This window comes from Puma concolor, chromosome B1 (assembly GCF_028749965.1).
Source record: "Puma concolor isolate L17-30 chromosome B1, mPumCon1.1.hap2, whole genome shotgun sequence".
Classification (NCBI taxonomy): Eukaryota; Metazoa; Chordata; class Mammalia; order Carnivora; family Felidae; genus Puma; species Puma concolor.
The window spans coordinates 31,302,992-31,330,236 of NC_141670.1; the positions used below are offsets into that span (position 1 = coordinate 31,302,992).

At 41.1% G+C, this 27,245-nt stretch overlaps 1 long non-coding RNA gene across 1 annotated transcript in view; it reads left to right on the forward strand.

The window, feature by feature from the left end:
* LOC147581543 (uncharacterized) overlaps window positions 1-27,245 on the forward strand; it is a 63,211-nt gene that overhangs the window by 603 nt on the left and 35,363 nt on the right. The window lies entirely within an intron of this gene.

Genomic DNA, 27,245 nt, shown 5'->3' on the forward strand with positions numbered 1-27,245 from the left:
CATGGCCCAGTGTGAGAACGTGTCCTGTCTCGCCGTGTCATGTTGCGTCGGCACTGCTTGTCCCCTAGCTGCGGGTTCCCAGAGGGTAGAATTGTGCCCAGGTGACCTGGGCTCCCCAGCGGCGGTTAACGGTGCGTGGCTGTCCTCGGGAGTTTGTTAGTGACTTCCGGTAGTTTCCCCCGCATCGTAGGAGCCCGGGAAGCAGACTTGATTAGTGCCAAGGCGGGAGCGGCAGCGCGGAGAAATGGGCGTCGCACACCGGAAGGGGTCGGAGAGCAGGCTTGGCTGCTTCTCGGAGGGGGAGCCTCGGCTAGCAGCCCCGCGCCTCCGCCACGCACCCAGAAGGTCGCCGCCTGCCTTTGGGATTCCTGCTCCCTCACCCCCACCCCAGAGAATCCAGAGAAAACCCTGTGGGGTTTTCCGATCGTGGGGTGTATGTTTGCAGCGACGGAGGGAGGGAGGTTCTCCTCCCCTGGGAGTGGTTCGGATCCGGAGAGACTTAGAGGACTTTGGTCCCACCTGGGAGAGGGCACTACCTGCGGGTGTCCTATCTGCGATGTCTTCCTTGCTCCCTTCCTTGTTCGCTCGCTGTGTGACCTTGGAGAAAAAGTCCAGTAACCTCTCTGTGCCTTAATTTCTTTAACGGTAAAATGTGGGAAATGATAACCCCTATTTGTTAGAATTGTTATGAAAAATAAAGAAGTTATATATATGTGTCATATAGGGTTAGGGTTAGGGTTAGAGCAAGCTCTGGGGAGTGTTACATTCTCTACAGGCAGTAGCTTTTAATTGTTAAACCACAGCTTATGTATTAATTTACGTTTCCTCTTTTGAGGGAATTTTGTGGTTAGGAACCTTCCTCTTTGCGTCTTTCATTTGGCCTTGCCTTCTCCGACCAATTGGTGGCTCTCATGATTTTCTAAGTAATTTCAAACATTGACAAAAACTAGTTCATCCCAAGGGGATTCTCCCATATTAAGGCCCGTGTGGGAACAAGAGTGCCAGTCAATAGACTGTTACTGTGTCCCTCCTGTGTGTCAGCCTCTTTTCCCTGTTCTACCCACTGCTTGTGCTAAGTGGATCCAAGATCTCCCTCCCTTGTGAGCAAAGTACCTGTATTGCAGAGACCTCCCGCTCTTCACTCTGAGTTTCCTGAGGCTAGAGACCATGTCTTTATCCCCAGTGCCTGGCACAATTTAGCCATGCAGTAAACGTTTGTTGAGCTCACGTGTCTATCCACAGAAGACTGGCTGAATAAACCACGGTATATCTACACAATGCAGTTCTGTGAAGCTTTACAAAAGAATGAAGACCATCTCTGTGGAAGGCCACCAAACTCCAGGATACCTTAAGTGAAAAAAGCAAGACTGGGACCCTGTATACGCTGCGTTCCTTCGAAGAAAGATGTGTGCTTTGCTTACATTTTAAAGAAGAAGCAATGGAAATATAAATCACCAACTAATAAAAATGGTTGCATATAAGAAGAACAGGATGTAAGAGATGGAAATAAGGGCTAGACTTATTTTCATATATTGTGTTTTATACTTTGACTTTGGAATCATGTAAATGGTTTACATGCTACATTTTTAAAAGAAAATAGCAAAGCATTTTGCAAAAGGACAAAAAAAGCCATTAATCAAAATATATCAGGAGTTACTGACATAACTGCATGGAAATATAAGAAACTGACTTTAAAACTCATTATTTTGACTACATAATCTTAGTGTGACACATCTTAAGGATAAAAAAAAATGGGCAAGAAATCAAGCTGCATTTAATAACACTTTGTTAGTAATAATACTGGTATTGTTATTTACATGCTATTGCGTGTATTTGTATTATATATATATGTATAAATAAAATAGTAAATAATTGAATTGATATTGTTGGAAATCAAGGTCTTCAGTGAGAGATGAAAAGATACAGGTATCAAAATCAATGATGTTAGGGATAAGTTGTAGAATGGAAAATTTAAATTGGCAATGGTAGTATGAATTCATGATTAAATTTTCTCTTTCTACAAAATGCCTGTATGCAGGCTGTGTCCACTGAAAAGGCCAAGAAGCAATGGCAATCTCTTGGCTATGAGCAGCCCTAGTGTCCAAATGGATCATCTAAATGCCATTGCCCCCTGAAGAGGAACAGAGACCCCTTTAGGAAATGACTGATTTCAGAACCAGGGCAGGGATTGTGTAAGATGAGCCTGTGACATTTTGTTAGGCCAGAAAGCAAGGTAGCTATCAAATACTACTGAGGTTTTGTCAAAAGAACCCAAGAGCAAATAGAAAGGGGCACCCTTTGGCTAAAGATGGAATAGTTTGGGCTCAAGAAAGAATAATGACTGATTTGATCTTAACATATCTATAGACATCCATGAATACGTAGTAATATTTTTTTAAATCCCTCATTGCTTAGCCTTGTATCACCTAAGGAACTAACTCTTTATTTGGAAAACTGGTAAATAAGAGGAAAAAATCAAGTCTCTATTCTGCTGTTATTTCGGGGTACCCAAATAGTCTGAAAAGATAATAAATGCAACAGAAAGGTTAGAATTAGAGATTCACTCTTCACAACTCCTAATGAAGCACGGGGACAAGGCAACAATGGCTTAACAGCATGGCTATTAAAAGTATGAGGTGGAGGCCGCCTGGCTGGCTCTGTGGGTGCAACATGTGGCTCCTGATCTCAGGGTTGTGAGTTCGAGCCCCATGCTGGGCATGGAGATTACTTACAAATAAAAAATTAAAAAAGTATGAGGCGGAATGTAAGTGGGAAACAAAATGGCTGGATGGAGCTAAAAAACCTGAACCCACTGATTTATCTTAACAGCATCACGAAGAGTGAGACACACAGATACCATGTGCAATAGGAAGTACACAGCATCTATGAAATACTCTTGCACAAAAATTGAACCTTCATCTAATCAAACTCCTGGATCTAACTACCAGATAAATGGCAAGAAATATGGCAGACAAACAGATGAAAAGAGACTACGATGGTATCATCAGCCAAACAAGGATATGGGAAGTTCCACAACTTAACGAAGTCTCTTCAAGAAATAACTCGCATGGAAGAAATGGGGTGGAGGGAGAACTGATAGAAATTAAGAGCTTTTAAAGACATCTCAACCAACTGCAGTGTCAGATCCTGTTTTCTATAAATTGGGAAAATACCTAAAATTATAAAACCTTACCCTAAAAATTATAATCCTACCAAGCTTCCAGTGAGCCAAAAGACAGCCTTCATTTTTGAATATGAAATATTATATATAACATGAAATATATATAATATGAAATATTATATGTAACATGAAATTTATATAATATGAAATATATAATATGAAATTTTTTTAAATGCAACATACAAACTTTAGCAAAAATAACAGGCAAAATCAAACAGGCACTTATAGTAAGAGGAAAACTGACTAGAAGCAATTTATCTTGAATACCTTATAGTAACCTACTTGCAGTTGCATTTAACTGAGCTCTGTTGCTGTGAAGAATACAGCTGATCCACAGGTATGGAAGAACGATTTGCACATCTTTCAAATATTCACTGAGTACAACCTTATATACACATATACGTTACATTTGAAAAAGATCTAATCGACGATCCCCAGATATACTTCATTTTGGTTGCTCTTTTGGAAGACGTCGTCTAAAGAGAAGAATATTTGGTTCCGGCTCATGGATCATGTAGTGGACCCAGCCTAGACGCTGTTGGACACCAAGTCTCCTCTATTCCTCTTTAGAGATCAGATGAAATGTTATATACAATATGAAGTAGTGTTTTTTCTGCCACGAAGAAAAGTGTTGATGGTAGTCCTATAATCTTTGTCATCAAGAAATCATAATAATTAACCAAGAATGAAAATGATCCAAGCAGTAGTCATAACAGGATCGTTTATTTCATGAGGAGCCCACCTAACCTGAAAAGAATAAAGGACATAATGAGTGTTTAACCTGGATTTAAGGGTATTGAGTAAGGAAGTGGGCAGTCAGAAAAAAGTAGGCTTCCCCAGGAAGAACCTAACAAAGAATTTTCTTGTTGGAGTCAAAAACAGTATGTTTAAAATTTTTCAACATTTATTTATGTTTGAGAGAGAGAGCGAGAACAGGGGAGGGGGAGAGGCGGGGGGGGGGGGCGGACAGAGGATGGGATCATTCGTGTCAGGAATGATCCCATCCTCAGGAGAAGCAGATTAAGGCCAGGCCAAGGTTGCCATACCATATTATTCTGAGCTGCTTGCAATAACCTGGCGTTATTGCCACTAGTTTGTGAAACTAACTAACGGATCCCAGAATCTACAGTTTAAGAAAGTGCCAGGTAAAGGGGCACCTGGGTGGCTCAGTCAATTAAGCGTCCGACTTAGGCTCAGGTCATGATCTGATGGTTTGTGGGTTCGAGCCCCACATCAGGCTCTGTGCTGACTGCTCAGAGCCTGGAGCCTGCTTGCGTTTGTCTCCCTCCCTCTCTGCCCTTCCCCCACTCATTCTCTCTCTCTCTCTCTCTCTCTCTCTCTCTCTCTCTCTCAAAAGTAAATAAACATTAAAATTTTTTTTAAAAAGTGCCAAGTAAAAATGAAGGCTGTCTTTTGGCTCACTGGAAGCTTGGTAGGATTATAATTTTTAGGGTAATGTTTTATACTTGTAGATGATTTAAATGCCAATCTTATAAATTGCTTTCTTTTGATTCTATTTGTAAGTATGCTTTTGTTTTAATGTTTTTGTTATTGTTAACAAACCCATTTGAATAATCCAGAACAACCAAAGAATTTTTTTTGTCTTTCTTCTTGGACCTGGTACAGTAATTTTGATTTCTTTTTCTCCCTTGGTTTTATTGCTACTTTCAAAGTGAGTATACAATAGCTCTAGTGGTAGTCTGAAAGAATTCTAAATCTTAGGGTAGTGTTTTATAAATGTACATTTATATAAATGTGAATCCTGCTACTAAATTATATCCTCCTAATTTGATTTCTAGGGAGTCTAGATGTGTCATTGCTACTTCACAAATCTCTTCTGTTGATTCAGAAACACTGCCAATTTTTTGTTTCTCCTCTAAAGTAATTTTGAATTTTCTTTCATGTCGTTTCACTGCTACGGTCAAGTGATCATACTCAGATGGAAATTGGATAGAAATATAATTCTTAAGATAGTGTTTTAGAAGTGTAGTTTACTTTATAGTATATTTCATGAGTAAACTGTTTCCTTTTCTTTAATTTCTAGGTAGTATAAGATTTTTATTTCATTTGTTGCCATGGAAAAACACCCATAACATGAATTTGAGTAAGGGTTTTACTATGAAGTCCCACAATTGGAGATCATTGGAACTCAACATTTATCTCTGATACCAAGGGTTGAATTTACTCTGTGTATAAGACTAATGTGTTTGACTAAATAAATCTTGATTAAAAAATATTAAGCTAACCCCACATGCAGACACTTTTGGAGGGGAAAAAAAGAAAGCAGACTTATCTAGGTGGTCAATTTGCAGGGCTAGTCTCTATCCAAGGAAAAGAATGAAGATTGTAAAACCAGCTGCCAACAGAGAGAAAAGTTTGAGTGTCAAGGGGAGGAAACATCTAGAATAATTCCCAAACAGAGCAGAGCAGATGCTTTAGAAATATTTCATGGGGACCAGCAAGGGCTAGAAAGAGTCAGAAGAGGGGTCCTGTGAGGTTACTCCCTAACATAGGTAAGCCATTTAGGACTGGCCTAGCCCTTTCTTATTGCTAAGGACATCCATGGAATAGTTTAAAATGCTAACTAGCATTTGAAAACATGGCTTCAAACACCCCACTCTCTGTTCCTCTTGTTTTATTTCGCTTGGTATTAAATAATTCAGTTTCTGAATTCTTAAATATATGACTTCAATTTTAATACTTAGCTTTGATGTCACTGAACTTGGTACATTTGACTCTCCTACATCCTCTTCTGCTCTCTGTGATGTTAAGCTAAACATACTGTTTTGGGGGCACCTGGGTGTTTCTGTCGGTTGAGCATCCGACTTCGAGTCAGGTCATGATCTCGCGGTTTGGTTCGGGAGTTCAAGCCCTGCATCATGACCTCTATCAGCACAGTGGTGATGACAGAAGAAATTGCTTCTCTAATTTCAAAGGGAAATCTCTTTTTCAAGTTAGCTCTATAACAATAAACCACTTTGATCCTAAAGCATTAGAACACACCAGAGACTCAGTATTAGAACAAAGTTTAGCTGTTTTAGAAGGCCAATCAGTTTTTCCAGCTGCCATTGGCAGATAGAAGGGATAGTGATGTCCAATCCTTGTGGTTCATTACTTGAAGATGGTCATATATTTAGTTTAGTGGGCAGATGAAAGATGTGCATGCTCCTTGGACTACCCTTAGGGCAGTGCAACAAAAAGCAAGGTCAAGAGATTATTGTGATTGTTTGCTGGTGCAGTCCACAGTGGGGCAAGGGTAAGGGAGTTCAATGCCCCCATTGTGAAACAATCATTGTAAAACAAATGGGTATCCACACAAGGCCAGTCTGAACTGAACAGCACTCCTTTGACTATTTTCTCCAAGAAGTATTTCTGATAACTAGCCAACAATATTCTTCCCTTCCTCTCAACTCTAGTTACACAATAGCTGGACCCCTCTTTCTCTAACCAGAGAGGAGGCCAGGAGCCAGTCACATAGACAACGGAAAGGACTTTGCATTTTATGGAAATATTAGGGGAAGCCTAATATTAAATGGGAGAATATAGCTCACAGGTTTGATGTCATCTATCTTGTTTGGCTATGTTGAGAATAGACAGTATAGGGTAAGACTAGAAATGGTGATCAACCAGAAGGTTCCGTAGTGAGGCTTGTGAGGATGGTAGCTTAGATTATGGTGTTAGCAGTGGGAGTGTAAAATTCCAGATTCAAAATCAATTAGAAGAGAAGGCCATTGGGATTTGCTGACAAATTGGCCAAGTAGACTGAAAGAAAGGAAAAAGTCAAGGATAAATGTCCCAGAAATAGTGCTACAAGACATAAATTCTCTGGGTGTTGAGCCAGAAGAATTTAGAAATTACTTTTCCATGTGAGTATTTATAAGTTTTTCTTCCATTCGTTTTCTACAAAATGGAAAATGAAGCCTATATTCCTTGAAGTATCTTTCATCACCAGCATAGGTGTAAATAAAACACTTTTGATAGAGGCTTCAAATCTCATTTCCTAAGTATTCAACTAGGTTAAGCAACCTCAGCTATTGGGTCAAAATGTAATCTTAATAATAAGTTATCACTTCTATTTTCTAGTAATATGTATTATGGTAGATTAGAAAGCCCAAATATTTTCCCAGTATGAAATATCCCAAAATTGTACACGATTTAACAAAAACAGTTTTCATTGCAAATCTGCAAGAAGAATAACAATTGAAACGAAGAAATACTGAAAACTAGAATAGTGAGTTTGAGCTACAAGTACAGAAGCTGTAAGGGTGATTGGTAACTTTGTAAGCAAGAAAGTGACATCTTATAGACAGGAAGGGATAGGAAGTAAGTTCTTGGATCTTCATGAGGAAGTTGTAGCCTTTAACTGGTGTGTTAAAGAGGAAAAAAAAACAAAACAAAAATATATAAACATAAAGGCATCCTTCCTTGGCATAAAGGAAGGTATATCTGTCTGGCCTCTGGATGGGGAAAGAACAAAGACATTGAACTAGAGGTTTGTCCTGTCACAGGTTTGAGAGGGAATCGATGTAAAATTCCTGCTTAGTTCAGGAAGCTCCGAGTTGGTAATACCAAAATCCATCATTTTAAATACCCCCGGTGCTTCTAAATAGCAGATAAAAAATTCAATATATAGGAATACAACATCTTCCCAATTCAAACAACTCTGCAACAATGAATTAGCTAAAGATGAGCTCATAACCCAAAATTAGAAAACACTAATGAATAGCCTAACATAAACAAAAGCAGAGATAACAATCCCCTTTGAAGATTGATCTGAAAGAACTTGAAATAGTAGAATTGTCGAGACTTACAACTGTAATTTTGGCCTAAAATTTCCCAATAACCAGATTTTTAAGACTGGTAGGCATTGAGATCAATAGACCTTAAAGTAGATATGAGACAGGATTCACATTAAGAAATGTGTTTACTTGTACAGCATTTATTGAGCACATATTATGTTTTAGTCACTTTGCTAGGTGTTACGATAAAGAGGTACATGAGACTTGGTTCCTACAGTTTAGGAGGGAAGATGTTTATGTGAACAAAGCAGTGCAAGTAAAATGCTGTAGCCTTTTCCAGAGACTTACGTACATGGTACTGAGGGAATGCGCAGAGTGGAAAGAATTCTGGGCAGAAAAAGCATGTGAGCAAAGGCATCGAGGCCAGACACAAGGTGATTTGGGGATATCACAGGCTATTGAATATGCTATTTATTCACCATTGTTGCTGCAGGCTTAGCGACCCATATATCTTTTTCTATTAACTTATTTTATATACGTACAAGATGTTTATTTCCTATCAATAATGTCTGTTTTCTTTTTGTATGCTCCTAAAACAATTTAATTGTTCTCCTTTCAGGGCTGTAAGAGCCAATATAAAAATGTAGGAAATGTGGCATAAAAAAAGAGAAAATTAAAAGCACCTACAATTACCTCACACAGAGATTATAAGCATTTTAGTCTACATCCTCACTGCAATTTCGATGTGTCATCTACACATATCAGAGTATGGTATTATGCATAGCCAAGCTTTTGTTTACAATAAAGTATCCTGAACATTTTTCTGGACTATTAAGATTCATATATAGCTTCAGCTCTCTCTTCTTTTTATTGTAGAAGCAATACATGTTCATTGCTGAAAAATGAGAAAATATAGGTAACTAGAAATGAAGGAATAAAAATTGCCTTAGACTCTGTGACCCAGAATTAATCAACATTTTTGAGTTCGTTCTTCAATATATTTTAATGCATATGTGCTTCTTATTAATTGCTTTAAACATGTTTTATATTAATATACCACAAGCGTATGCATTTTCTAGGAAGCGATTTTTTAATATCATTCCCCCACTAATTAAAAAAATAACCAATTGAGCATTCTTTTATGTTCTATTAACTCTGCAAGGTTTTTGCATTTGTTATACTTTCTTCTCACAAAGTCAAGGGCTTTCTTTCACAGATGTGCAACTGAAACCCAGCCAAGGGTTAGTGGTTTCTCCCGGGTCTCAGAGCCCACAAATAACAAGGCAGAATTCAAACCCAGGCCTTACTGTACCCAAAGGCCATGCTCTTTTTCAAGGAGATGGCAAAGGTAAAGGCAGAGGGGTTGGGGACACACAGAGGGCTCTCCCTCCCTGAGGGCTCCTTCTCTCCCTCCCTACCAGACAGGAGAACAAATCTGGTCCTAGTTTTCCCTCTTATGGCTTCTTGGGAGGCTGGTGTCCTCCTCTAGTTCCTTTAGAGGCATGCAAATATGTGCTTTGGGCAATAGCATGTGTTAGTGTCTGCTTTGGAAATATTCATGCAGCTAAAAGCAGGAAGGAACTCTGTTGTGAAAGATAGCCACAGGTAGAGTTTTGCTGCAGCAGTCAACAAAATAAACACAAGAGAATAAGGACCTTCTCCTTTGTGTTTGGCCCTTTCAGCAGAGAGCTGCCTCTCCTGCTGAGGCAAGCACATGAAAGGCCCTCAAACATGGCTGCCGCAGCAGGGGACCTGCTTGCTCAGGAGGGGAGAGGGAAGCCCCGGTCAGCAGCCAGCTCAGAATGCTCTAGGCAGGACCCTTTGTTGAAAGCCTGCCCAAAAGGGCATGCCATAAACACTTCCTTTCACTCAGCTCTTTCATCTGGGATCACCTCTCTCTCTGAAAGTCGCCTGCAGCTAACCCAGTTTGCACAGACTTCTTCTCCAGCACCCCCCTCTTTTTTTTTGTTTTTGTTTGGTTTTTTTTTTTTTTTTTTTTTGGTTTTCCTAGAAATGTGCTTGCTGTTCCCTTAGACTCAGGCCAGAGCTTAGAAAAAAAGCAACGTTTATTCTCATCTGAGAGTGTTCAATGTCAGACTTGCCTATGGAAATCATGCTGTGTAGAGAGTAAAGAAGGAAAGGAAAGGAACTAACATTTATTAATCACTGAAGGAGTTGGATACTTGGACATGCATCATTTCATCTGTCTCCACAACATCCCGCAAGGGTAGGTATTGTTGGTCCCAATTTACAGACAAAGAAACTGAGGTGCAGAGAGCAGCTGACTGGCAGAGCAGCCTGTGGCTCAGACCTCTTATGATTTCAAAGCCTCTCAGCATATATTTATGTTGGAGGACAGTCACTAATATTTAAGAAGCACATTTCTGTTAACCATTTATAGTCTTCAAGTAACAGGAGGCAGAAAGGACAGACAAGAAGAAAGCCAAGGGTTTATTGTTCCTTTGAGCAGCTCAGCAATGCATTTTAATGGTTTTTCTGGAATGTTCTTGCGGTGGCCACAGAGAGGTGCCCAAGAGCAGCAAGTCTGTTTTCCCAGGGACTTCTAATCTGAGGCACTTAAAAAAATAAAAATAAAAATAAATCATTGAGTGGCTGCTGTTTCCAGTTAGTAGTTGGGATTTTTGGGATTTTCCATGGGCCAGCAGACCTTAGATTCCTGGGGAATCAGTGTAACACTATGAGGCAAGGGCTGGGGCTGGAAGGTGGAGAATTTTAAGGCGATCCCTTACTTGTAAAGAGCCATGCACAATATCTGGGATGTAGCAGGAGCTCCATAAATGTGAGCTTTCCTTTTCTTCTTCTTTCTCTCTCCATTCCTCCCCACCTCCACCTCCACCATCTCTCACTCTCTTGCCACCTATTGTATGTTTTCAGTGATGCAAGTGATTCCTCAGGAACCAAATTACAGCAGTTTCAGAGCAAGCAAAATCCCATCAACAAACCCAGGAACCAAATGGCCAAGCCCCTGGGGAGAAGAAAGCAGGGCCCACAAGAGAGCCCAGACAAGGCTGCCATGAGCCTGGGCAGCACCCCGAAGCAAAGAAAAGCGGATTTCTTGAGCTCTCAGTTCAGATCCCAGCTCAAACGGGAAGTGATGGTCTGTGTGACCAGAAGTAATTTTGCAGACCCTCCCTGGGCCGCCCTTCCCTCTTCTACAAGGCAAGAGTAGCACCTGCCTCCAGGATTGCTGCAAAGATGAAATGAAAAAACAAGGGAAAGCGCCACCAACAGTTCTTCGCAATTTATACATGTTGATAAACTATTGAGGATGCAATTTTAAGGCAAAAGCCCTCCGTAGCCTTTGTAGGCGAGTCCCATGGGTGGGAAGCAAAACCCTACCTGCTTAGTGATGCTAAAGTCTGGTGGTTCTGCATTTCCTTGAGGGGTGGTACAGGATGAGTAAGCCTCCTCCGCTCATCTTTGGGGCCACAGACCAGCCACTGCCTCCCAGGAAAATCCACTTGTGAGACAAACTGGTTGGACAAACTGGATCAGATGTGAAGGGGTTAAATTAATATAAATATGTAGAGCAGGCATGTGTGCATGTGTGGAAAAGGAAGGCAAGGACAGAGAGTTCCGGGGCTGCTTGGCCTCTCTACTGCTAAAGTGTGCAGCATAAACAAAAAAGTAACAGAAATGTAGTCAGGATCCTCAAAGAAGATCATGCCCTTCTGAAACCGTGTGTGTGTGTGTGTGTGTGTGTGTGTGTGTGTGTGTGTGGTGTGTTTGTACAAAACACACATAGAAGTAAGGAAGATGGTTACTCCAGTCTTCAAGTTCCGGGAACAGAAAGATTGTGAAGGTTGTTGATGATCTGATGATCTCAGGGGGATAATAAGTTTGGTTTATGCCATTGCCTGCCTAAACGGAGATGTGCGATGTGGATTTGTTCGGTGGATTTTGTTACAGTGCCTTTGGTGAAGCCAAGGTCTCTTGAAAACCCAGAGCTAGCCCTGGCAGTCAGCTCCATGTGGTTACTGTCCTAATCAGTACAGCAGATTAATCTGTCTAATCTGTTCTAGCCGAACACCATAGACTAGGTGGCTTGTAAACAGCAGACACTTATTTCTAAAGGCTGGAAAATCCAAAAGCAAGATGCTAGCAGACTGTGACTGGGGAGGGCCTGTTTTCTGGTTCCTAGACGGCCCATATTCTGGTTGTGTCCTCACAGAGTACAAGGGGCTAGAAGGCTCTCTGGGGTCTCTTTTATAACAGCACTCAATCCTCATAACCTGATCACCTCCCAAAGGCTCCACCTCCTGATATCTTCACATTGGGGGTTAGGATTTCCACATGTGAATTTTGACACAAACATTTGGTCTATGGCACTTACCTAGGAAGGGCCTGCAGGCCAGCAGAAGATGATCTCCTGTTCCTTGGAACATGCATGTTCCCACCTTGGGATCTCCTGTCAATTGTCTCTGTCCGGGGACAACCCTGGTTCAGGGGTTGACTCCTGTGGCTCTTTCAGGTCTCAGATTAAATGTCACCTTTCTAGATTGCCCTTCCCTGACCACCCATTCCAGAGTAGTTCTGTGCAAGCTTTGCACTTTGGACATACATGTATTTTATTTTCTTTACAACACTGACTATTTCATGACATTTGCTTGTGTATTTGCTTATTGCTTATTTCCCCCTCACTAGAATTTAAGCTCAGTTAGAGCAGCAATTTTGTCCATCTTTCCATCTCTCTCATTAGCTCCTGGAACGGTGTCCTACAATAATAGGAACTCAACAAATATTTGCCAAAATGTTGAAGAAAGATATTTTGTATTCTTGTACCATAAAGCCCAAGGCGCTCTAGACTTGACTTTTAAAGAGGAAATAGCACCCATTAAACAAAATACAGCAAAACAAAACAGCACCTGAAGAAAAAAAGTGTGCTTAAAAATTATGGTTTTTGTTTTACATTTTTGCCAAAGAGACATAATTAAAGTGTTTTGCTCTCCTCCTGGACTTCTAGCAGCAAAATTAGCAGGAAGAAGAATAGCACACAATAGAAGGTAAAGGTAAGCATTAAGACGTGGTTTGTTTCATGCAGATTGCACAATCCAGTTTTGATTCGTGGTGAAAACAACCTTTTTTTTCCCCCTCAGGACTCTTCTAATTGATAGATATAAGTTTAAAAGCTGCAGAAACACAAAGCTTTAACTTTGGGTATAAGACTTTGTTTATGGAAAAGCTATTTACAGAACACTTCCGAAATGATGTCTACTACACGAGGCACCGGGTGAAAATGATAAACAAGACTGAGACCCCCTCCCTGGCTGAAGGGTAGCCGAGCTGGGCAAAAGGCCGATACAGCATAGTGCGGTATATGGTGTAAATAAGACTATCATGAGGCGCCAGAGATGGTGCCAGTGGCTCCATGAGAAATTTGGCCATGAAATAATGAAGTTGAGGAAAATTTAATGGTCTCTGAAGAGATGCTTCAACAGTGATAAAAGCTGACAGATAAATAAGAAAGATGCAGAAATCGCATTTAACAACGGCAGATGTGATACTTCATCAGTCAAGCATTTACTGAGAGTCTCCTGTGTTCTAAGAACTCTGCCAGGAAGCTCAGTGTTAACCATCCTGCTGGGTCTCTGAAGCCTAAGAGGTGCCTCCTGCCTTCAGTAATCCACAAGAAGGGCTTTGGCACTTACAGAAACAACCAAATTGCTTTATTTACCCCACTAGGTTGTCCACATTGTGACTTGACCCTCCAAGGAGGTTGAAATGGGAAGGAAGAGTCTGTCAGATAACTCAGAGGCCATCTTTTGCCTCCAGCCACTTTCTCCAAATCCTTTGGAGAAAGCTGTACCCTCAGTCCTTCCTTCTACAGCGGGTATTCTCCCTTTTCAAAAGTTATTCATCTCTTTCTAGTTTGTGGGCAGCTCTTGGATAGGCCCCAAGTCCTACTGAGATGGGCGAGATGATTTTATTTATGACAGCAGAGAAGTGGGCTTTCAGTTAGTTTTTGAGTCAAAAACATTTTCTAACTCCAAAATAAATTGTGACAGGAAATGCAGCCCATGCCAAACGCTCTGTGTCGTGTCGAGTTAAAGCGTCGAATTTAAGGAGAATGTTAATAGCATTTGCTCGCTAAGAAATTTGCTACTTCCTTGTGTAGGAAGCCCTGATATTGAATTCTCCAAAATGTCGACCCTCTTCCTGGTTTCTTTGCTCAAATCTGGATTATTCTTGGATTTCACCTTCCTGTCAGTACGGTTTGGGTTGAAGTAATTTCAGGGAGGTTGATGTAGTCGTAATTAGATGCTGTAGTTGATATCCTGGCACGACCCTTCAGACCAAGATGGCGGTAGCCACTGCAACTCTTTCTAGGTGGCTTAAGGGAGGGAGTGTGGGGCGCAAGGCCACCAGTGTCCCAGTAGGGATGGGGGAACCGAGCTACTGCTTGGAACATTCCAGGTGGTGTGAACACCCAACGGCAAGTATACCCCCTCCCTGCCTTAGTAGTTCTTAGAAACTTGTGATTGTAGTTCATCCACTTACTGAGGGACAGAACTTCACATTCTTGAGTTAGCAGTCCCAGAGCTGAAAACCAATGTTTCATAGGTACTTACAGGCAGACAACATTAAGTAAGCTTTATTCCGACAAGCAGAAAACATCAATGGATTCAGTGAGGGTTTAAATATAGTGCCTAACCTTATTAAGAAGAGATTGGAGACATTTGGACCATGTCGCCAAAGCCTTTAAATCAACTTTATGGAAAAGCAACTGCCACAAATCTTGCCAAAGACAGATATATGGGTTGGCATTTTGACTTAAAGGGGCATTTGAGAATGTACTTATGTCTAAAGGGTCCCAGATTATGAATTCTTTTTCTTTTTCTTTTTTTTTTTTTTAGTTTGAGTGAATTATTATACTTATTGAAATAGAGAGCTGAAGACAGCTGCAGTGGGAATAAATAGTAAAGAACCACCCCTTTCCCTACCACCATCACCACCACAACCAAGGATAGCTCGCAGTACTATAGACCCAGAACCAAGAGGTCTACGTATAGGCAAAATCTCACTTAATCATTACAAAACAAACCAACAAGCAAGTAAACACGAAGGAGGTACTATCGTTTCTATTTTACAGATGATAAAAATTAAGACTTTGAAAGCTTATATAACTGCCCCATGGTTACACAGCCAGTAAATTGTAAAGTGAGCCCTAATGTGGCATTTCAGACACCTTGCTTTATAACGTTATAGTGCCTCCCCTTAATGAAACATGGCGGTGAGAAGTGGGACTTTCATTCCCTGCCCCCCTCCTTCCCTCCCTACCGGCAAGTGTTTCCCAGGCCTTGGTTTGACCTCTGGTAAGGATAGTGCATTTCCCCTTTTACCATCCCACTAAGGGACTCCTCTTACATGTATCATGTGGTCTTTCTTAAACCATAAAGCCATGCACAAAACAAATGCCACTAAAGAAATACCAGACCAAAATAGAATCTTGAATTTTGCCCTTAAAAAATTCCTCCAGAAAATGATACATTACCCTGCTTAGTGTAATGCTAAATGTTCTCCCCTTCAGTTATTTGCTTATGTGATCCATTCTCCTCTCTTCTGGTCCTCTCCGTAAAACCTGATGAGATTTACTTGAAACCTAGCAATTTTGCTGCTTTCTTTTTCCTTATTCCTTAGGAATATCTGGCAGCTGTTTATTCCCTACCTGTGAGCTGTAGAGCACTTCGCAGTGGCAGCCTCAGGAGCCGGGAGTCAGTCTTGACTTGGACTAGACTTTTTTTTTTTCCTAATTTTTTCATGAACTCGGTTTTCTGCTGGCCTCTGTCTCTTTCTGCCAGAATTATCTGCATTGAGGTTTACCAGATGCTTCCACTGAGGTTTGCTTATTTAGGGTAAATTGTTAGTGATGTTGACCCTTCTGTTCTTCCTACCAGACCGTGATTCTGTGGAAGGGACTAGTTCTTTTCTCAGTTTTGTGGTTCTGGTACCTGGCATGGGCCTGGCATGGTGGGTGTAGGTGTTCCATGGAACTTAGGAAGGAAGGAAGAGAGGAAGAGAGGAAGGGAGGAAGATAGGATGTTATAATAATAATTATTATTATTACATTATTTATAATTAATAATTATATTAATTATAATAATTCTATTATATATATTATATTGTATATTATATTATATATTAAATAATATAATATATAATTATATTATTATTATTATTTTTTTTGTTGTTTGTTTGTTTTCATAGGGTATGATTTCTGCCAAAGGAACCTGAAGCAGAGAGGGGATAGAGAGGAGGAAGATGGATTCCTCTACCTACCGGACTTTTTAAAAATAAAGTTTATTTATTTTGGCGGGGGTGGGGGGGGAAGAGCATGCACATGCACACAAGCGGGGGAGGGGCAGAGAGAGAATCCCAAGTAGGCTCCGAGCTGTTGGTGCAGAGCCAGGTGTGAGGCTCTATCTCACAAACCTTGAGATCATGACCTGAGCAGAAGTCAGATGCTTAACTGACTGAGCCACCCAGGCACCCCACCTCTTGGGATTTTTGAAAGAAGTTATTCAAGAGGAGTTGAGAGCTCTGGCTCCCAAAGCAGACTATTGGTGTCAAATCAGACCCCATCTCTGCTGGCTCACTGCTTAGATGACCTTGGACAAGCATCTTAAATATATTTATATTTATATATATATATTTATATTATAATATTTATTGGACATCTCATGTGTGCCAAGAATTGGCTAGGTGTTAGAAAAGATACTTGATCAAGACAGGAATGTGGAGTGTCTGGGTGGCTCAGTTGGTTAAGTGCCCAACTCTTGATTTTGGCTCAGGTCATGATCCCATGGTCATGGGATCCACCCCACATCAAGCTTGGCACTGAGTGGAGCATGCTTGGTATTCTGTCTCTCTCTCTCTCTCTCTCTCTCTCTCTCTCTCTCTGTCTGTCTGTCTCCCTCTGCCCCTCTCATGCTCTCTCAGAAAGAAAGAAAGAAAGAAAGAAAGAAAGAAAGAAAGAAAGAAAGAAAGAAAGAAAGAAAGAAAGACAGACAAGGACGATATGAAGGCTCTATCATGAATCCTACTTTGAATCATCAGAGGTACAAAGGACAAAATGATGCATCGTAATAGTGAATAAGGTGGGGGTGGGCAGGGGAGGTGGTACCCTGGGGCATCATTATCAGATTTTCCCAGTGGCTGTTCCAAACAGTACAGCGCAGAGCTTCTCCAAGGCATCTCTGTAAATACAGGACATGGGCCAGCGCAGGTGTGAAACAGGGCAATTTGTCTACAGAATGAAGCTGATGGAATGAGCTGGGAGCACGAGTGAGGCACCCCCTGGGAAATGCCAGTCAGTGAGGTCCTGCCTTCTTGGCAAAGCCTCAGAGCCACTGTCATTTGGACATTCCTGTTAGCATGTCCTCATTTATACGCAGAGGTGATGGTGTCTGGGGATTTAGGTCACCCAAATAAATGAGAGTTCGGCAGTCCTTTCTGTTGCTTGTAGTCCTTCTCAGAAGAGCTTCAATTTCTTCCCTGTAGGTTTAAGAACCACAGAGAGTTAAACTATAACCTGGTCTCCCAAATTCTTCTTCATCTTTTTATTTGGAATATGTAATATCTGATAATTATCCTTTTATCCCCCCTCTTAGGATATGATTAAGAATTGATCTCTATGTTATTTTATTTTTAGCACACATTTTCTGTTTCTGAGCTAAAATTGCTATATTATTGTATATTGCTTGGGTAGGATTCTTTTCAATCTTTTTAGCCTCTGGCAATATTGAGACCCCTATGGTATTTCTGAATCTTTATATGAACAAGATGTCAAATTCCTGATTCTGTTAAGTCATTTAAGGACTGGGAATGACTGTTTTTGTGAGTAATAATAGAGATCTGGTTTTCTTTGGGGCACCTGGGTGGCTCAGTCAGTTAAGCGTCAGACTTCAGCTCAGGTCATGATCTTGCAGTTTGTGAGTTTAGGCCCCGCGCCGGGCTCTGTGCTGACAGCTCGGAGTCTGGAGCCTGTTTCAGATTCTGTGTCTCCCTTTCTCTCTGACCCATCCCATGCTCATGCTGTGTGTGTGTGTGTGTGTGTGTGTGTGTGTGTGTGTGTGTGTGTGTCAAAAATAAATAAACATTAAAAAAAAATTTTAAAAAAAGTTCTGGTTTTCGTTAAAAGAGAGAGAGAGCAAGAAGGCCCAGAAATTATTCATATGCACTTTTACATGAGACTCCTCTTTTCTTCTATATTTGAAATTTACCAGTTATTCTCTCTAAGAACTAACTCTATTTAAGAGAACTGGACTGATGAACTTGAGAGCTAATACTACATTATTTATGTGAAGTTAGCTCTGTTTGCATCAATTTTATATTATATAAAATAATATCACATATAGTGATATATAATATATTATAGTGTAATATATGTATATTATGTCAAGAAACCCTTTTATTCACTATTCATGTTATAATACATAAAATATAATAGTGTATATTACAAGTACTAAATATCTTACTATATAATCTTACTATATATCTTACTATATATAGTATATATACATTTACTATAAATAGTATATATGTAAGTTATTTACTATAAGCCATATAGTAAACATTATTAATATTATTGTTAACATTATATGTTATTATATGGTAAATATTATACTAGGTTAATCAGTGCTTTCCCACTTGCTTTTCAATACTTGGAAAGTTGACATGTGTGCCCATGGGAAAATGACCAAGTTATGGACTAAATCTAGGCAAACAATATGATTTTGGGAAGAGATGCATTTTAAAAATAGTGTTTCCAGAGCCAAACAAATTGATACAGCCACAGCCAGCGTTCAGTGTCCTCCCAAAATACGACTCTACCCCATCAAGACCACCCTCCCTGTCCACTTTTCCCTCAGAATTGCCACCATCTTGTAACTTGCTCTCCTGATAACTCTTCTGTCTTTTGAAAGCGGCCAGTCCCCTCTGTTGTTCACTGCCGCTGTTTGTTTCAGGATTCCCACCCTAAGGCAGACCTCTAGGAAGCCAACTTTTAAGAATGGAAAAAAAGACCATCTCTTTAGCAAATGGTGCTTGGAGAACTGGACAGCAACATGCAAAAGAATGAACCTGGACCACTTTCTTACACCATACACAAAAATAAACTCAAAATAGATGAAAGACCTAAATGTGAGACAGGAAACCATCAAAACCCTAGAGGAGAACACAGGTAACAACCTCTTTGACCTCAGCCGCAGCAACATCTTACTCAACACATCTCCAAAGGCAAGGGAAATAAAAACAAACATGAACTATTGGGACCTCATGAAGATAAGAAGTTGTTGCACTGCAAAGGAAACAATGAACAACACTAAAAGGCAACGTACAGACTGGGAGAAAATATTTGCAAATGACATATCTGATAAAGGATTAGTATCCAAAATCTATAAAGAATTTACCAAACTCAACACCCGAAAAACAAATGATCTAGTGAACAAATGGGCAGAAAACATGAATAGACACTTTTCCAAAGAAGACATCCAGATGGCCAACAGCACCTGAAAAGATGCTCAACATCACTCATCATACAGGGAAATACAAATCAAAGCCACATTGAGATACCACATAACAACTGTGAGAGTGACTAAAATTAACAACTCAGGAAACAACAGATGTTGGCGAGGAGAAACGGATGTTGGATGTGGAGAAATGAGAACCATTTTGCACTTTTGTTGGGAATGTAAACTGGTGCAGCCACTCTGGAAAATAGTGTGGAGGTTCCTCAAAAAATTAAAAATAGAATTACTCGACAACCTGGCAATGGCACTACTAGGAATTATCCAGAGGATACAGAAGTGCTGATGCACAGGGGCATGTGTACCCCAATGTCTATAGCAGTGCTTTCAACAATAGCCAAGTTATGGAAAGAGCCCAAATGTCCATCAACAGATGAATGGATAAAGAAGTTGTGGTTTATATATACAATGCAATACTACTTGGCAATGAGAAAGGATGAAGCCTTGCCATTTGCAACAACGTGGATAGAACTGGAGGGTATTATGCTAAGTGAAATAAGTCAGTCAGAGAAAGATATCATATGTTTTCACTCATATGTGAAATTTTAGAAACTTAACCGAAGACCGTGGGGGAAGGGAAGGAGAAAAAATAGTTTCAGAGAGGGAGGCAAACCTTAAGAACTCTTAAATACAAAGAACAAACTGAGGGGTGATGGGGGTGGGGGTGGGGGCAGGGAATGGGTAATGGTCATTGAGGAGGGCACTTGTTAGGATGAGCACTCAGTGTCATATGTGAACAATGAATCATGGGAATCTACTCCCAAAGCCAGGAGCATACTGTATACACTGTATGTTAGCTAACTTGACAATAAATAAAAATAAAAAAGATCAGAAATGACCTAGCAGGGCAATGGCTTGGATGTAGAACCCTCTTTCAAGGTAGATTTCCAGAGTGTCCTCTTCTCTAAAGAGTCCTATTTCTGCAGTTGTCAGGGAAGGTGTTGCCTCCTTCATGACCTACAACGAGTGGCTTATATTTTTCTTCTGGAGCTTAGGATGGGTGTGTTCAGGGGGAGCTGAGAATTAACCACATTTGGGTGGCCCTTTCCTTCCCCCAGCCCCAGGTAATAAAGACATGGTTTTGGGGCGACTGGGTGGCTCAGTTGGTTAAGCGTCCAACTTCGGCTCAGGTCATGATCTCACAGTTGGTGGATTTGAGCCCCGTGTCGGGCTCTGTGCCGACAGCTCGGAGCCTGGAGCCTGCTTCGGATTCTGTGTCTCCTTCTCTCTCTGCCCCTCCCCTGCTTGTGTTCTCTCTCTCTCTCTCTCTCTCTCTCTCTCTCTCTCAAAAATAAACATTTAAAAAAAATTAGAAACATTTTTGAATGAATGAATGAATGAAACAAAATGGAACAAAAGTGTTAAGAGTGATCAAATATGAGTTCCCCTTTGGTGAAAAAAACAAAATTTCTCTTCTGGGTCTTGTCAAGTGCACAAGCCACAGTGCAAGGAACTGTTTTTGTAATTTGATACTTTTTTTTTCTCTCTTTCTGGAGGATATTGTTACATTGAAGTTCACTCTCCTCTCCCTTCTCCTTCCCCTCCCGCTTCACCTCTGCCTCCTCTCCCTCCCTCTCTTCCTCTCCATAGGATTGCTGGGTTAAATACAGGGCACCGAATTACATTTTAGTGTCAGATGACAAGTTAGTTTTCGACATGAGTGCATGCCAACTATTGCATGAAATATACTAATCCTAAAAATTATTCATGATTTAACCGAAATTAAATTTGACTAGCTGTCCTGTTCTCATTTGTTAAATCTAGCAAACCTAGACCTATTTAAACTTTTTTCACTATCTTTAAGAGTAGGAAAAAGTGAAATTCTGTGGTAATCCTGAAGCCCTTTATCAAAGCTCCAAATCTACCGTACTTTTAAGAGTTTCTGAGAAAAGAAAACACACGGTTTTAAATAAAATTGGGCAGTAGTATCAGAGGTCATCTATTCCTAACATTAGGAAGCATTGCGTATTTGCTGATTATGCTTTCGGATTTGAAAAAGGGGAAATGTCCTACAGCTGGAGGGAAACAAGACAGCATTAATTGTTCTAAAGGGAGCTCTGGAACGCTCAGTTTAGAGAAATGGTCAGTAAGAAAAAGTCAACAGGGACACATTTTCCTTGCAGTTTGTTTATTTCCCAGGCGTGCTGTGGATTGATGCCCTTGAGAATTCGAAAGATTCAGAATTACTGAACAAGGACCAGCTTGAGGATGGTATTTCATCTTTTTTTCTCATTTCTTTCCCACTGAAATAATGGTCTCATCTTAATATGAGAAAACCAGAAACTGTCAACAGTACCTGGTTTTTATATTTTTCATTTAGATTTTTAAAAAGACGTGTGTTTCTAGAATGCTGTCTGGAGCGAGAATGGCACTGAAGTTTCTTATCGAGAGCAGAAAGGAGCCTCACTGGAGCTAGGAGTCCAAGGCCTCTGCTTCGTCCTGCTGCTCACTGAACGTATCAGTCAGCACCTCTGATCCCTAAGGCCCTTTCCTGGTCTCAGTCCTCTGATTCCGTAATGACCCAGGAAGATTAGCAGTAAGTCTCCTTTGTGAAGTTATCTCTTCCAAAATGCTAGATTTACAGGCCTTTTCCTATCTCATTGTGCACCTCTCCCCTTTGCTCTGGAGAGTCAACAGTAGGGAAAAGTTCTGTGGAAAGCCCTGAAATAGCAACAGCCAAAAAACCAACATGGAATCCACTGGGCTCCACTGGGCCCACATCCTGCCAAATACTTGTCATCAAGTCACCAGTAGGACATGGGAAGGACCCAATACTAGGGCAGCGGCGGCTTCGACTTGTGACTTGTGTCATTAACCTCCCCAGAGAACCCAGGCCAAGGAGGAAGTCACTGGAAGAGCCCGCAGAACGCCAAAATACCAACTAGAGCAAAAATGCCCTCTGGGACGGTAGCCAATTGACTGCCTGTGTCCTGGCCGGGCTGAGAGCTGAAACGGTATCTGGCACCAGCCCCTCAACCCTGCTCCCCCTAAACCCCTCAGTTACTATGGCAACTCAAGAAGGTTCGTTGAAAGAACTCTGAGGCTGGGAAATTTTATTAATTGTGTGCCCTGGAACCAGTTTTGGGCATCACCCCAAATCTACAGGAAATAGAATCCCAGACGTTGAAAAATGGCTCCTGGTGCCTACAGGCTCCAGACTTTAAAAAACCACTGTCATATGTTCCATCTTCTGGCCCTTGAGATCACGCACTAAATGTGGAATAAATGAACTCCTTGGTAGAGGACTAGCACACGAAGAAAGCGGTTTCTAGTTACTGGTACCACAGAATAGAAATTCAGCGGTAAACATTCCCAGCTTTCTCAAGAGTTGGGCCTAAACCCCTGGAAATAATGGTGGCTTTAGCTCTACAGGATGGAGGCTTGTACCTTCTTCTGATCCAGTTGGTTATAGGTTCTCTGGAATAATTACCCTTTGAAATACAGATTTATATAGCGCCCTAAATTCATTTTACTGTGTATCTTAAAATTGACCTTACACATACAGCTTTCCCCTGGCACTGAACAGCGGAATGTGAAATGCTCTGAAATATGGATTGTAATTTCCATTAAGAGATAAAAAAAATTCATGTCTTCGAAGATAAGCCATCTGCAATATAAATCACAAGGTTACTGCATTCAGAATGCATTGCTACTATAATTTCAACGAACAGAGGAAAATAGTTCAGATTTCTTTCTCACGGAACTTGCAATTTATAGCGGACTTTCACTTACATTAGCAGTTCATTTTAAGTCTCCTAACCTGTACTAACTACCTAGGATTTGCTGAACTTCCTGCCAGGCACTGGAGAGATGCCCATGAACAGATAATTGAAATACAGTGCATTAAATGAAAGATATGTATGGTGTGTTGTGTGAACAGCAATAGAAACACTTAACCAGGATAATTTAATCATTTGGAGTAATGTTAATATTTCTATTTAACAGAGAAGAAAACTGAAGCCAAGGAGATCACGTGAGTGTGTCTTACAAAGAGCAGGATCTACATGGGAATCCATAGCCACGCTCCTTGCAATGACTCACTATCAAATCTTCCTCATTTTCACTTTCACTAAAAATTACCAATGCAACGAACTCAGTCCTGTCTTAACAGTGAGACTGTTTTTTTTTCCTACTAACCTTCTCTTCCATAAGCTTTCTTGCCGTGACCGTCCGCTCCAGATTGAAAAATCTCACTCATCAAGAAAACGTGATAGTCTGACCATCTAACAGTGTTAGGTTTTCTCTGTATTCCATCAGCATAGGAAATCCTCTGAATGTGTGCCTCCGGAAATAGCAGGCTTGGGGCTGAACATCAGAAGTGGCTTTGTATTAAACTCTGACTTGTGAGGACCCAGGCCCTTGACCGCGAGGGTCTCAGCTAAATTTTGAGGTATACGTTATGCCAGATGTTAGATTCTTTTAGAAGAAAATCCTTCACTTTGGAAAACGGGCCCAAATAAGGGGACTTTAGTCAGTTGGCATAATCAGAATTTTCTTGGCCATGAATTTGAGTGTGATAGGTGGAGAAAAGTAAAAGACGACTCCCACACATTGGTTACCTAGGACGTGTGTGAGCAGGATTCCAAATAAAGTCCAGAAGATATAGGAGTCCCTTGGAGCTAGAATGTATCTCAAGCTACAGTACCAAGAATAGAATAGGGGCACCCGGGTGGTTCAGTCGGTTAACCACCTGACTGACTTTGCCTGAGGTCATGATCCAGCAGTTTGTGAGATCGAGCCCCACGTCAGGCTCTGTGCTGACAGCTCGGAGCCTGGAGCCTGCTTCAGATTCTGTGTCCCTCTTCTCTGCCCCTCCCCCACTCATGCTCTGTCTCTGTCTCTCTCTCAAAAATAAATAAACATAAAAAAAAGAATAGAGTAAAGCTTGTAAGAGTCAGCCTGTCCTATATGCAGGCTATAGATTTTCAGATAGTAGCTTAAGAGTGTTGCTGCTCTAGGACACACAGGGAAGTAGGGCATAAACTATGAACAGTAGGCAGAATTTATAAGTGACTAGTGTTAGTGTTAGAAACCCGCCATCACCTTTGGGGAAATTCTTTTCTTTTCTTTTTTAGAGAGGGAGCTAGGCAGACTCCATGCTCAGTGCAGAGACCAACTCGGGGCCCGATCCCACAACCCTGGGATCATGACCCGAGCTGAAATCAAGACTCGGACACTCAACCAACTAACCACTGAGGCATAAGGAGAGAAGATTTCTCCTGAAGGAGGGATTTTTAAGTTCTTATTATTTAATGGACTCCACACCCAGCTTGGAGCCCAACGTGGAGCTTGAACTCACAACCCTGAGATCAAGACCGGAGATGGAGAATTGGATGTTTTACCGACTGAGCCACCCAGGTGCCCCTGGGGATTTCTAATTGGATATAGAGCAACTATGTCTCAGGAACTCCAGGAACTACCCATTTTTCAATTTTTGCCAATGTTGAAGAAAGGAGAATTCGTATCAACTAGCTTTAACTAGCAAACTCTTGGATTACAAATGAGATTATTAACCTCTGGCAAGCGCTGATCTTTTCATTGCCTCTAGAGTTCTGGTTATCCAGAATGTCACATGGTTGGAATCATACACTCTGTAGTTCTTTCAGACTGGCTTCTTTCACTAAGAAATACGCACTTAGGGCCCCTTCATGTCTTTTTGTGGCTTGATAGCTCATTTATTTTCAGGGTCCAATAATATTCCGTTGTATGAATATACCACAATATATTTATCCATTCCCTTATTAAAGGACATCTTGGTTGCTTCCAAGTTAGGGTGATTATGAACAAAGCAGCTAAAAAACATTTGTGCATAGCTTTTATGTGGATATAAGTTTTCAACTCATTTGGGGCCATGCCAAGAAGTACAATCGCTGGTTTGTATTGTAAGAATGTGTTTCGTTTTGTAAAACACTGTCAAATGTTCTTTCAAAGGGGCTGTGCCATTTTGCATTCCCACCAGCAATGAATGAGCACTCCTGTCATTCAGCATCCTCACCACAGCATTTAGTGGCGTTCGTGTTTTAGACCTGAGCCACTGTAATACACATGCAGGGGTATCTCACTTTTGTTCTCATTTGCAATTCTCTAATGACATATGATGCTGAGCACCTTTTCAAATGCTTATTTGCCATCTCGGTATATTCTTTAGTGATGTATCTGTTCAGATCGTTTGCCATTTTTTTTCATTCTTTGTTGAGTTTTAAGGTTTTTTAAAAATTTTTTTAATTAAAAAATTTTTTTCTTAAATACTAATTTATTTTTGAGACAGAGAGGGAGACAGAGCATGAGTGGGGAGGGACAGAGAGAGAGAGGGAGACACAGAATCTGAAGCAGGCTCCAGGCTCTGAGCTGTCAGCACAGGGCCCAATGCGGGGCTTAAACCCATGAACCGTGAGATTGTGGCCTGAGCCAAAGTCGGATGTTTAACCAGCTGAGCCACCCAGGCGGTCCCAGAAGTTTCTTAAATATATTTTGGGAGGCACCAGGGTAGCTCAGTCGGTTGAGCGTCCAACTTCACGATTCATGGGTTCAAGCCCCGTGTAGAGCTGTGTGCTCGGAGCCTGAAGCCTGCTTCAGATTCTGGTCTCCCTCTGTCTCTGTCCCCCACCATCCACTCTCTCTCTCTCTCTCTCAAAAATAAAATAAACATTAAAAAATATATATATTATATATTATATATATATATATTGGGCACAAACCCTTTATCAGATAAATGTTTTGCAAATATTTTCTCCCAGTCTGTGGCTTGTCTTGTCATTCTCTTAAGAGTGACTTTTGTAAGGCAGCGGTTTCTAATTTTAATGAAGTCCAAATTATCATTTTTTTCTTTCTTAGATCATGCTGGTGGTGGTGTATAAATGAGCCCGAGATAGTCCCTGCTGGCTTAAAATGGCCCCAGGTTATTACTGTTTCGCATCGGGCTGAGACCCTAAGCCCAAAGCCCGTGGGCACAAAACATGGACTCTTACACATTCCACTGCTTTAAACACAATCCAAATAAACATTCTTAGCTATTCAGAGCTCACCTATCTTGCACACCCTATGAAACTGCATCTAACATCTGCTAACCATAAATAAGACAAACCCTGTAGCTCTAAAAGGCCAAACGCTCTGCCGCCCTTCAGAGATCTCTGACCCAGAGACTCCTCACCTTGCTGCTGACCAACATCACCCAGACACGTAGTCCTCTCCCTAAAGTCCCTTTTCCCCCACCCGGGGAGATCCTCTGCCTCATTCCTTTTCTGGGTGATGGCCTGAGCCACTGGCTCTGGAAAGTCCCTTGTCAGGAAGCACTTCCTCTCACATGCAGGCCTGTCGGATAAATGGCTTATTGTGTGTCACTGCTGCTTGTGGCTCTGTCTCTTTTTCATTATCCCCAAATCCTCACAAATTCACTACATTTGTCCAAAAACTCATTGCCAAACCCAAAGTCACCTAGACGGTCTCTTGCATTACCTTGTAGAAGTTTACAGGTTTGCATTTTAAAGTTAGGCCTAGGATCCATTTCGGGTTAATTTTTATGGAAAGTATAGGTAGGCTCTATGCCTACACTAGTGCTTTTGTATGTGGATGTCCAGTTGTTCCGGCACTCTCTGTTGGAGACGCTGCCCTTTCTCCGTCAAATTGTGCTTACTCCTTTGTCAAAGATCAGTCGACTGTCTTCACGTGGGTTTATTTCTGGGCTCTTTATTCTGCTCCGCTGGTCTACTTGTCTCTTCTTGCACAACACCACACTGTCCTGATTATTGTAGCTTTATAGTAAGTCTTGAAGTCAGGGAG